Source organism: Meleagris gallopavo, chromosome Z, assembly GCF_000146605.3.
Source record: "Meleagris gallopavo isolate NT-WF06-2002-E0010 breed Aviagen turkey brand Nicholas breeding stock chromosome Z, Turkey_5.1, whole genome shotgun sequence".
NCBI classification, from domain to species: Eukaryota; Metazoa; Chordata; class Aves; order Galliformes; family Phasianidae; genus Meleagris; species Meleagris gallopavo.
The window spans coordinates 17,773,493-17,785,724 of NC_015041.2; the positions used below are offsets into that span (position 1 = coordinate 17,773,493).

The 12,232-nt window shown below is 43.7% G+C and overlaps 2 protein-coding genes and 1 pseudogene across 2 annotated transcripts in view; all 3 read left to right on the top strand.

Annotated features, from left to right (window-relative positions):
• LOC104914906 (zinc finger SWIM domain-containing protein 6-like) overlaps nt 1–12,232 on the top strand; it is a 537,827-nt gene that overhangs the window by 434,968 nt on the left and 90,627 nt on the right. The window lies entirely within an intron of this gene.
• The window catches only part of LOC104914911 (zinc finger SWIM domain-containing protein 6-like), a 490,619-nt gene that overhangs the window by 405,496 nt on the left and 72,891 nt on the right, over nt 1–12,232 (top strand). The gene's annotated exons all lie outside the window — the stretch shown is intronic.
• On the top strand, nt 1,727–1,849 carry LOC116217571 (annotated as a pseudogene).

Here is a 12,232-nt window from a genome sequence, read left to right on the forward strand (position 1 = left end):
TGGTCTCGGCAGATTGTGAGCTCCCCAGATCGTCTAGCTTCATCATTAGAGTAAGGCCTTCGGATGCAGCCAAAGGACCCTGTGTTTCAGGAGAGCAAACTTCCAGCTGCTCAAGGAACTGCTGAGTGGGATCCCCTGGGAAACTGTCCTTAAGGGCATGGGTACAGAACAGAGATGACAGCTCTTTAAGGACACCCTTCTGAGAGTGCAATGGCGCTCTATCCCCCAGCAGAAGTCGTCAAGCAGGGGAGACAGGCAACTGTCGTGGCTGTGCAAGGACCTGCAGCTTAAACTGAGGGAAAAGAGGGAAATGTACAGGAAGTGGAAGCAGGGTTATGTAGCCTGGGAGGAATACAGGGCTGTTGTCCGTGTGTGTAGAAATAGGATTAGGAAAGCCAAGGCGCAGATGAAGCTGACCTTGGCAAGGCATGTGAAAGATGACAAGAAGGGGTTCTACAGAGTTAGAAATGTAACTAGCAGTTCTACACTTGGTACAGTTCTGTAGGGGTTCTACAGAGTACATAGGCAGGAGGAGACAGGCCAAGGAGAGCATTCCCCCTCTGATGAAAGGTAATGGGGAGCTGGCTTCCTCAGACATAGAAAAAGCTGAGGTACTCAATGAGTGCTTTGCCTCAGTCTTCACGGGTGGTCAGGCTTCTCATGTCTGCCAGGACCGTGAGCCTGTAGGTGAGGGTGTGGAGAGTGGTTTCTGTCCCACTGTAATGGTAGAACAAGTCCATGTCCTCCTCATGAAATTGAATATAAGTCCATGGGGCTGGATGATATCCATCCTAGGGTTCTGAAAGAGATGGCTGATGTGGTTGCTGAGCTACCACATTTGAAAAGTTGTGGCTGTCTGGTGAAGTCCCGGGTGCCTGGAAACAGGGAAACATTACTCCCATTTACAAGAAAGGGAGAAAGGAAGACCCGGGAGACTACAGGCTGGTGAGCCTCACCTCTGTGCTTGTTTAGCTTGGAGAATAGAAGGCTCCAGGGAGACCTCATTGCGGCCTTCCAATACTTGAAGGGAGCATTTATGCTGTTTATACAGAATGGGGAATGGCTGTTTACGAGGGTCGATACTGATAGGATAAGGGGGAATGGCCTTAAACTGAGACAGGGAAGGTTTAGTTTAGATATTAGGAGGAAATTTTTCAGAGGGTGGTGACGCACTGGAACAGGTTGCCCAAGGAGGTTGTGGATGCCCCATCCCTGGAGGCGTTCAAGGCCAGGCTGGATGTGGCTCTGGGCAGCCTGGTCTAGTGGTTGGTGACCCTGCACATAGGAGGGGGGACACGGACATTCTTGACGCCATGGAATTTTATTCCTGAACACCTGCAAGATCATGAGAGCCTAAACACGTATTTGAGACAGGGATGTTGCAGCTCAGGCAGATCTGAGGAGGCACAAATGATTTGGGGCCTGGCTAATGCTTATCGGGCCTTATTTAATACTATCCCAGAAAGGGAGTGGGTTTCTGAAATTGAGAGAGTCTCCGTGGTGAAAGAGAGTGTCTCAGAGCTGATATGGAGAATCTCCAGGTCCAGAAAGAGAGTGTCATAGTCGAGAAACAGTCTCTAAGGTGAAAGAGAGTTTCCCAGAGAGTCTCCAATCTGAGAGAGAGAATCTCCAGTCCAAGAGAGAAGACCTCCAATCTTAGCGAGATGCCTGCCAGTGTGAGCGAGACACCCTCTGGTCTGAGAGAGAAATCCTCCGACTTACCTGGGTACATACCTGGCAGGGGAGACACCATGATCAGGCAGGTGGTTTTCCTAGGGCGAGGCTCATCCCCTGCATTCCGGGTGTGCTGACCCCTGCGATTTCCCAATTATTTTTTAACTGAGACAGGGGAGGTTTAGGTTAGATATTAGGAGGAAGTTTTTTACACAGAGGGTGGTGACGCACTGGAACAGGTTGCCCAAGGAGGTTGTGGATGCCCCATTCCTGGAGGCATTCAAGGCCAAGGCTCGATGTGGCTCTGGGCAGCCTGGTCTAGTGGTTGGTGACCCTGCCCGTGGCAGGGGGGTTGAAACTAGATGATCATTGTGGTCCTTTTCAACCCAGGCCATTCTATGATTCTGTGATTCTATGATTCTATGATGCTATGAGAGAGACTCCCTGCAATCCAAACTTGAGAGTCTCCAATCTCAACGGGACACCCTCCAGTCCGAACAGGAAGCCTTCCAATCTGAGAGAGATGCCCCCCAATCCAAGAGAGACTCCCTTCAATCCAAATTCGACAGCCTTCAGTGTGAACAAGACATTCTCCGGTCTGAGCGAGACACCCTCCAGCCTGAGAGGTACATCCTCAATTCCAAATGGGACACACTCTGAACTGAACGAGACACCTTCCAGTTCACAATATTCAGTCTCCAAACTGAACGAAACCACATTCAGGCTCACTGACTCATGCTTGAAGCTGAACTAGATTCCCTCATAGCCAAACAAGACAGACTTTGAGCCAAGCTGGAGAGTGAGAGCATCAAAACTGACCAACCAGATCAACCACAGGAGGCACCAGAATCAATGTCAGTTGCCCCTGTAAGAAGACAGAAAATGAAACGAACATTGACTTGTGAAAAACGGAAAAACAAGGAGGAGGAGAAAGTAGAAGAAGCAGATACTATAAGAGAAGAGGAGGAAAGAGATTCAGAGGAGTGTCTCTGAGATCCAGTGGAACTGCCCTTGAGTCCAGGGGAGGGGCGCTCAATAAGATTGTGGACACAAATGCACAAGAGGGTAACAACAAGTCCTATGGCGACATGACACTCCAGAAAGAATTGAGTCAGATAATGGGACTCATTTCAAAAATTCTTCTGTAAATACTTGGGCCAAAGAACATGGCATTGAGTGGATTTATCGTATCTCCTATCATGCACCAGCTTCTGGTAAAATCGAACGATACAATGGGTTGTTAAAAAACATGTTGAAAGCAATGGGTGGTGGAACATTTAAGCATTGGGAGAAGCATTTGGCAGAAGCCACCTGCTTGGTCAACACTCGAGGATCTATCAATCGCGATGGTCCTGCCAGCTCCCTACATACTGTCAAGGGAGATAAAGTCCCTGTAGTACATGTAAAGAACATGTTGGGAAAAGTGGTATGGGTCTTTCCAGCTTCTGGGAAGGGCAAAACTCTCCATGGAACTGTTTTTGCCCAGGGACCTGGGTCCACTTGGTAGGTGATGCAGAAAAACGGGGATGTTCAGTGTGTACCACAAGGGAATTTGATGTTGGGGGAGTGCAGTCAGTAATTTTATGTATATATATAGGTTTGTGTGTGTGTGTGTTTAATGCTTGTTAATTGTGTTTTGTTTGCATATATTAAGGATGATGTAGTGATGTAGAATAAGGGGTGGTTTGTCATGGTTTTATGATTTTTGGTTATCGGTATTCCACATCATAACATCATGCGGTGCACTGGGAGTTAGGGTGTTAATGCTCCAGTTCTGGGTACCTGTCCCAGAAGAGAAGAACTATAATACCCCAGAGGACTTTGCGTTCAGAGAGGAGATAAAATCCCTGGCAAAGTCGTTGAACCAGGCTCTCCTTCCTTCTGCTTTGTCCTGACTGCACATCTTGCCTCAGCATTAGAGTAAGGTCTTCGGCTTTCAGACACTCTCATTATATTTGGTTTAGTAGCTTTAAGTATATTGTTGTATGTTGTATTATAGTGTGTTATCTTGCATTCTGATATCTTATTTAGTAAATTAGTTTGTTTCTCCTCAGATCGTTGCCGCTGTTATTTTTTGTGGCCCATCTCTCTACCCTTTTTCTCTTTATCCCCCGTTTCCCCTTTCCAGAGATGTGGATCTGCGGGTCCCTCTGCCCAGCTAGTCACGGAACCGAGCCAAATCATCTCATAAACCATTGACAGGTCATTAGCGTTGCAACATCTCATGTGTATTCTGTCCTTCAGAACCTTACTGGCACAGACACTATGAAATCTGCAGGTGCATGAGGGGCTTCTGTTCCTCCATTTGCCTATTGTATGCTAGGTCAGTGCAAGTATTACTGCACACATGCAGACAGGTACTGCTGGCAGAGCTGATGAGCAAATCAGTGCAGGTTATCACTTGATGCTTATTTGTTTTTCAGATAAGCTATGTAGTTCACAGAATTTTCATATCATTTTCAGACTTACTGACTGTAAAGCAAAGGAAGGCGATGAGAGAGCCTTTGAGATACAGGTGCTATAGAACAAGATATCAAAGAAAGAGGAATTAACTCATCCTTCCCAGCAACAGTTTGGAAAAAAGGGTGAGCTGAGGAATGCAGATGCAGCCTTTTCTGGTTCGAACTCTGGTGCATTGGAAAAAAGGGGGGGGGAACCCGTGCAAACTCTGTGTGCATACATGCTCCCATAAGCATGGCCAGAAGCACCACTGAGATGGGGAGAGAGAAGAAGGGTGGATCTAGGCTCCCTCCTACTCTGGGCACTCACGTGCTCATGTACTGGTTCAGGCTGTGACCTGGCAATTCCACTGCACTGACCTATTGAGAAACTCTCTTCAGTTGATAGCACAGATCTAAAACCTTTTTTAATAAGAGGTTTCTCAAGAATGTATTGAACTGAAGTGGAATATTTCTTGTCTTACATGGGTTACGGTATAAATTCAGCTCCTCCTTGATGAAAACATCAACACACACTTTATTTGAAATATTTGGAGTTTCTTTTATCATCAGTCAACTGAAAATTCATCTTGTATTTTGGAAAAGTGTTAGCCTTCGATTTTGTGTGCATCAGTGAAGGAAGTCACCTAGGCTCCTCTTTGGTGGAGAGAATTGGACAGATATTTGCACTTCAAAGCATTTTGACTTAAGGATGCCTGGTTTTCTTCCTGAAAGACTTCAACTAAATGTTGGTTCTATGCTCTGTGTTAGCCGTGTTTTCATATTTAAAAATGTGTTGAGTTGATCCTTACAGATAAATTTACTTTCTTTCAAAATGCTTTTTTCTCATCTAGCACTTAGATTACTGTTTAGTCAAAATGATACTGCAATATTTGAGGCCAACAAAGCCAGCAAATTTCTTATTTTCTAACAACCAGTCACTAAGCTGCCAAGGCGGGAATGTTTAGAGGCCAGCGCGAAATCATTGGTGGATGCTTATAACTATGTTTATTAAAGATTGTCTGCTCATTCATGCTCCTCAGAGTAATTAAGAAGATGGAAAGACTACTATCTGCAATTTAGGACTAAAGGGAGTGGCAGGAGTTAGATGATGAGGGCTACATGTCACTTTGAAGTCTCCTTAGTATTGGGAGGGCTTATGTTGAGAACCCTCTTACAAGTGCTACTGACTCCAATCTGTTTTGTGAGTGCATTTTATGACTTTAATATGTAGTTAATCACTGACAGCTTTATGTTTCACTTATGTTTTTTTATTTCATTGCTACAAATAGTAATGTCATGATCACTGATATTGTAAGAAGAAAACTACTTGCTTTTCTTACCTAGATGTCTGTGGTGTCTGTCCAGTTAGCTGAAGCAAGCTTTCCATGCAAGTTCTGTGCAGCATTTTCTTTCTGAACAAACATATTGTCACGGAGTTATCTAGATCAATTTGTGTCCGTGACAGGGGGCAGCAGGCCCATAGGCTCCCCAGCCCAAAAAAGGGAAGGGAGAGGGGGAAGGTAGGGAGATGGGAGCTGGGCCCAAAGACAGAACAGTGGCAATGATCTGAGGAGGAAAGTTAATTTTACTAAATATGATATTGGAATGCAAGATAACACAATATAATACAATATAATACAATATAATTGGAATTGAGGCTAATAAATAAAATGAGAGTGTCTGAAACCAAACAAATCTTACTCTGAAGGCAAAACGGCTGGGGCGCACACCCACACACTGCTAGGCAGTGAGCGAGAGAGAGAGCAAGTCTCCTGACTTGTGGGTCTTATCTTCTCTGAATGCAAAGTCCTCTGGGGTATGTAGTTCTCTTCTGACATGATGTTATGATGTGGAATACCGATAGCTAAAATCATAAAACCATGACACATATTTGCCCACATTTCGATAAACATCATAGGCATTAACTGCAAGTGATATAAAATATGTACACTACACTCAAAGCTTTAAAAACTCCTTTTTCTGAGTTCCTGATGGTTTCATGATGGAACTTCTTTGCAGGGACTCTGTTCAGATAGAGAAATTGTTAGTGATTGGTTAGGCTTTGTTTCTGTTGGTTTTGTTTTTTTTTCTCCAATAAAACAGTCTCTCCTTTATCCATGAAGAACCTACAGTTGGAATATACTCTTCTAAGTAAGCTGAGCAGTGTTTTTCAACTCTTGACATATCAGCTGAAAAGAAGAAGCAGAGTGGAGAGGGAAAGAGCTACCATTTTGAACACCAGCATATCTGATTAAATTAAATCCCTAATTGTTGGTATATTGCCTTGATTTAGCAATAGAACTAATTTGTATTTTGTTTATGTTGTTTTAATAGGTGATGCGGATGACGTTGTCAACACTGAATTGGCGACGGCGGGAAATGGTGAGGTGGTTGGTAACGTGTGCAACAGAACTAGGTATGTTCTGAGATACTTGAGATTCTTGAGGGCTCCTGCCTTTTCAGTTAAGCTTAGATGATTTGATCTTACTTATCAATACCTAGGATCTGCAAATGTATCCCAGTTTCTGTTGATCTATAACATTCCTTCATATAGAAAATGTTAATTATGGCAATAGTGAGTAGTTTACTTGAGTACATGACAGAATAGGCCCAGGGCAAGTGAGACAATAGTTGAGTAATGCAGTGTGAATTCCTTCCCCCACAAGGTAGAGGGATGCATTACCTGGGAAATATCCCAGATTTCCCCTTCTCTCCTCCATGTTTTCTGGGTTTGAGGAAGCAGATAAAAGGCTTCTTGTTATGAGCTGTCACGCTGTTCTACAATTTACTTGCTCTGAATGGCCAGGTTTAAGGTGAAGGTGAGATAGCTATCTGATCAGCTGTGTGAGAGAGAAACCAGAAAACAGGTGAATAAAATGCTGAGAATGCTTCCCACACAGTGGGAGGATCTAATGAAGAAATTTTTTTTTTTTTAAATCCCCTGAATAAATCCAAGCTTAAAATGCAATATCCCAGTTGCTCTGAAAGTAATGTCTCCTATATTTTTATATGGAAACTACAACAGGTACAAAGAGCATAATTCTATTTGATAGAGCAAATTCTCAGCTACAAAATGTTATTTTTCAGTGTAGGCATCACCATTAGCTTTGCATTTTCACCAGCAATGAACAAGACCCTGTATGCCAAGCTCATAAAAACCTGCACCAGCAGAGGTGACCCACTGTGGTAACATCTCATGTTTGGTCTCCATAAATGTTCAGCAAGCATCAATGAATGTCAAGGGGTGCAATTTTTTCTGCACGGAGGAATTCAGTTACATACTTTTGTTTCATATGCACTTCCATATCAGACACCATGTTGTCAGACTGGGTCTCTGTTGCACAGCAACAAAATTTAATGGAATATTGGTGGGAAGGTTCAACCCCTACTGTCATACTGCCAATATCTGCTTCTGTCATGTGCCAACATAATAAAATGGGAGGCATTACTTTCGGTGCAGCCCTTGTACATCTTTGTTATGTGGCTATGACATTGTGCAGGCCTCTACTCCATACTGAAAAGCAAACCAAATAGTACTGTATCAATCATTTAACCACACAAGGTTAAAAAAAAAATGGAAGCAGAATCAGCCTCACACTTAGAGGACAGCAGTGGGAGAACAGTGTACTCAGCAGGACATTCTGTTCACTTCTGTGCTTTGCCATAGGTTTCCTGTGTCTTGATAAGATATCCCTTTAGCTTCTGTATTCCAGCTTACCATCTGCAAGATGAGAATAAAACATTTAAAAGTGAAAATGAGGGCATTAAAAACTATGTAGCTGTTTAAAGTAATAAAATAATCAACAGCTGTGATAGCGAGGACTATTTAAATACCATGATGATAAGGGAAAATTTTAATCAAATTTTATTCATCACTAGAGATATTTCTGGAAAGCATGCTTCCTTTCTTTCTTTCATAGAATCCCAGAATCGTAGGGGTTTGAAAGGACATCTGGAGATCATCTAGTCTAACCATCCTGCTAAAGCACGTTCCCTAGAGTAGGTTACACATTAAAGCATCCAGGCAGGTTTTGAATATCTCCAGAGAAGGAGACTCCACAACATCTCTGGGCAGATTGTTCCAGTGCTCTGTCACCCTCAAAGTAAAGAATTTTTTTTTCATGTTCAGAAGGATATTACAGTGTTTCAGTTTGTGTCTGTTGCTCCTTGTCCTGTCACTGCGCACCACAGAAAAGATTCAGGCTCCATCCTCTTGACATCTGCCCTTTAGATATTTATAAGCATTGATAAGATCCCCTCTCAGTCTTCTCCAGGCTGAACAGTTCCAGGTCTCTCAGCCTTTCCTCATAAGGGAGATGGGTAGGCCATTCCAGTGCCTGACCACTCTCTGAGAGAAAAAGTTTTTCCTTATGTCTAACCTAAACTTCCTCCAGTACAACTTGCGGCCATTTCCTTGGGTCCTGTTTGTTGCCTGGGAGAAGAGGCCAAAACCCCTCCTCATCACAACCTCCCTTCAGGAAGTTGTAGAGTGCAATGAGGTCTCCCCTGAGCCTCCTCTTCTCCAGGCTAAACAATCCCAGCTCCCTCAGCCGCTCCTCATAAGACTTGTGCTCCAGACCCCTCACCAGTTTCCTTGCCCTTCTCTGGACACATTCCAGGGCCTCAATGTATTTCTTGTAGTGAGGGGCCCAAAACTGAACACAGTACTTGAGGTGTGGCCTCACCAGTGCTGAGTACAGGGGGATGATTATCTCCCTGCTCCTGCTAGCCACACTATTTCTAATGCAGGCCAGGATGCCATTGGCCCTCTTGGCTACCTGGGCACACTGTCGGCCCATGTTCAGCCAAGCTTCAACCAACACCCCCAAGTCCCTTTCCTCTTCACAGTCATCCAGCCACTCTCCCTCAAGCCTATAGCACTGCATGGGGTTATTGTGGCCAAAGTGCAGGACCCAGCACTTGGCCTTGTTGAACCTCATCCCATTCACCTCAGCCCAGCGATCCAGCTTATCTAGATCCCTCTGAAGGGTCTCACTACCCTCAGGCAGATCGACACTACCATGTTCTTTGAGATCATCAACTCCACCGGAGCATGATTGCTACAGCCCAGTCTGCCCCCAATCTTAACTTCTTTAATGACTTCCTCTGCACTGGTTTGCATCAGGTCCAGCAATTGTTCCCCTCTTTTTGGTCTGTCCAATATCTGGATCAGGAAATTATCCTCAATGGATTCCAGGAGTCTCCTGTATTGCTAGCAAGTCACCATGTTTTCTCAGTAGATATCCAGGTGGTTGAAATCCCCAATCAGGACGAGAACCTGTGAGTATGAGACATCTTGTAGCTGAAGCAAGAAGGCCTTGTCAACAGTCTCCCCTTGATCAGATGGCCAGTAGTAGTTCCCGATCACTAGATTTCCTTTATTAAACTGATCCCCTGGTCCCTTATTTTAAACCCACAAGCTCTCAACCTATTTTTGACTGTTTCTCAGAGGCAGCTATTCGCAGTCTATCCACTTCTTAACAGAGGGCAACTCCTCTGCCTCTCCTACCTTGCCTATCCCTTCTAAAAAGCTTGTAGCCCTCAATCGTAATTAAAAATAATAATAAATTAATAATAAATTAATAACTAATAATAAATAAAAGAATAATAAAATCTTGTTTTTAATACTGCTTTAAATTAGTTTATATATTATAATAAAGCTATCTGTAGCAGAAATGCTATCACACAGCCTGAAACAGCCATTGAGCACCTGGTGGGAAGGCAGGGCCAACCCAGGGGAGCTCAGGTGTAAGCAATGCACCTGAGTGACTGGAAGAAATGGAGCCAGGATCCACCCTCTCCCAGACCTCATTTAAGGGTTGGCAGTGGAGGTAAAGGTCTTTTTCTGGATATTCTAGTCTATCTGTGGCCTTCTGCAGTTGAGCAGCTTTTTTCCTTGTTTTTTTTTGCCCATGGCTGTCGTAATTAAGCTGATCTTCAATTGCTACAGCCTGGATCTTTGCTACCCTGCTGTTATTGTTGTTTTCTCACATATTGTAACGTTATACTTGGTGAGCCAGCCAGGTACTTATTTAGAATGGATTATTTTAAAAGAAGTTATGTGTTGGAAGGTTAGCAGGACCCTGAATACACTGAAAGAGGAACTCCTGGGAGAAACCCTGGGATTCCTGGGTTCCATGTGGCTGAGTGCTGCTCGGATTATTGAAGAATGGGGACCTATGAGGGACAATGGTCCCATTATTAAATACCCATAAAAAATAGATGATTTCCTGAATAAATTAGGATAGAAATTTTTACAACTGAGGAAAAAAATAGTAGCAGCATCTATTGTGGCATGGCCTCTGCTTCTCACTATTAAAGCATATCATTCTTTGGCGGAAGAATTAGAAGTTAAAAATGAGCTTTTGAAAGCTTATATGAGACAACTAGAGAATAAAATTACATCTTTGACAGGGCAAACTTCCCCACCTTCAAATGGAACTTCCCTTTTTGAAATAGAGACCTGTGTCACTAGAACAGGAAAAGGACTTGGATCAACAGGATCCTTGGATCTGAGTTGAACCCAAGAACAAAAAGAAGGCCAAGCAGACTAAAAGCCAACTAGAGGAACCTCAGATCCTCTTGAAAAAAGGACAGTAATAACTCAGAAAACAAAGAAAATAAAAGACCAACAGGGTTGACACCCAAAGAGTGGCCCCCTGCACATACCACATTACACGTAACAGCGTGACTGTATACAGCTGCTTGAACTCATGGATCTGTTACAACGATTTAAGCAAGGACCATTGGAGACCATACCAGCTTGGCTATTGAGATTATGGGACATGGGGGCCAAAAGTGTGGTAATTAATGAGCCTGATATTTCTAAACTTGAATCCATTACCACACATTCGGCTCTCAGAAAAAGGCTCCGTGCCACTGTCATACATAATGACGAAAACTATTCTGTAATACAATGGATAATGGCAGCGTGTAGAATCACATGGCCAAACAAAAGTGATGTTCTGATAAATACTGGTCTATGGACCTCGATAGAGGAACTTCAAATTTATATTAGAGAACTGGGAAAGAAAGAGGCAATTTATTATGATGCATTCCAGAGTCCTGATTTAGTTAAGTTCAATGGGGATGAGGGACCTCATATTACAAGCTCCTCCCCACCAGTATGGCACAATGGTGTCCATACTGAACCCCTTAGTGGCCTCAGAGGCCATCATCCAACAGGCTGCCCAATTGATGGCTGATCTGGGAGAGACAGAGTACCTTCATACCAGGTGCAATATCCAAATGCTGGAAGGGGCCGAGGTCCTCCCCGTAACTAAAACCAGGAGATCCGCCCCACGGACTACTCAATCAGGACCCATATGGGCATCATGAAAGCAAATGTTAAATGACTTAATCTGGGCTAAGGTTCAATTTGCTAAAATTGATTTCCAGCCCAATTATGTCCTCCTCCAGCTCTGGAGGCAGCTGGAGGAAAATCAAAAGCCTCAAAATATCCCCAAAAAAGCAGGAATGAGAATTATTCAAAAGGTGCCAACAAGAACATGGAAGCTAGAAGATTTCCTAGTTCCCAATAAAAGAAAAAAGCCTCCTCAAGTGACCCCAGCCATTATGTCTGAGCGACCTGAGGAAAAAGAATTAGAATTTGTACAGTTACTTGCATGACAGGGGATGCCAGGCCCCCTGCACCTCAAGCTCCCAGACGTGGCCGGAGGCACTGTGTCAAACTGACTCTTTTTTGCTCTTTTTTGCTCCTGAAAGAATATAGAGCGAGTTATGGCACTAGTTGACACGGGCACAGAAACATAGGTTATTTATTGTGTTCCAGCCAAATTCCAGGGAAATAGGGTGGTGACTGGTAGGTTTGTGGTACAGACCATCCCCGTAACCTACACATAGTTGAAGATGGGGGTTGGGCACATCCCACCCTGGGAGTATAAGGTATCTATTGCCCCAGTAATAGATGATATACTGGGCATAGATATACTATGGAGTCTGACTCTCTAGAAACCATAAGAGAGTTCAGACTGAAAGAGAGATGTATTAGTATCCAGGCGAGGAAGGTGATATTGAGAGGCCATGCATAACATGCGACTATTTTCTTGCCAAATCTTCTCTGGATTACTAATACTAAACACTGTAGACACGTGGGG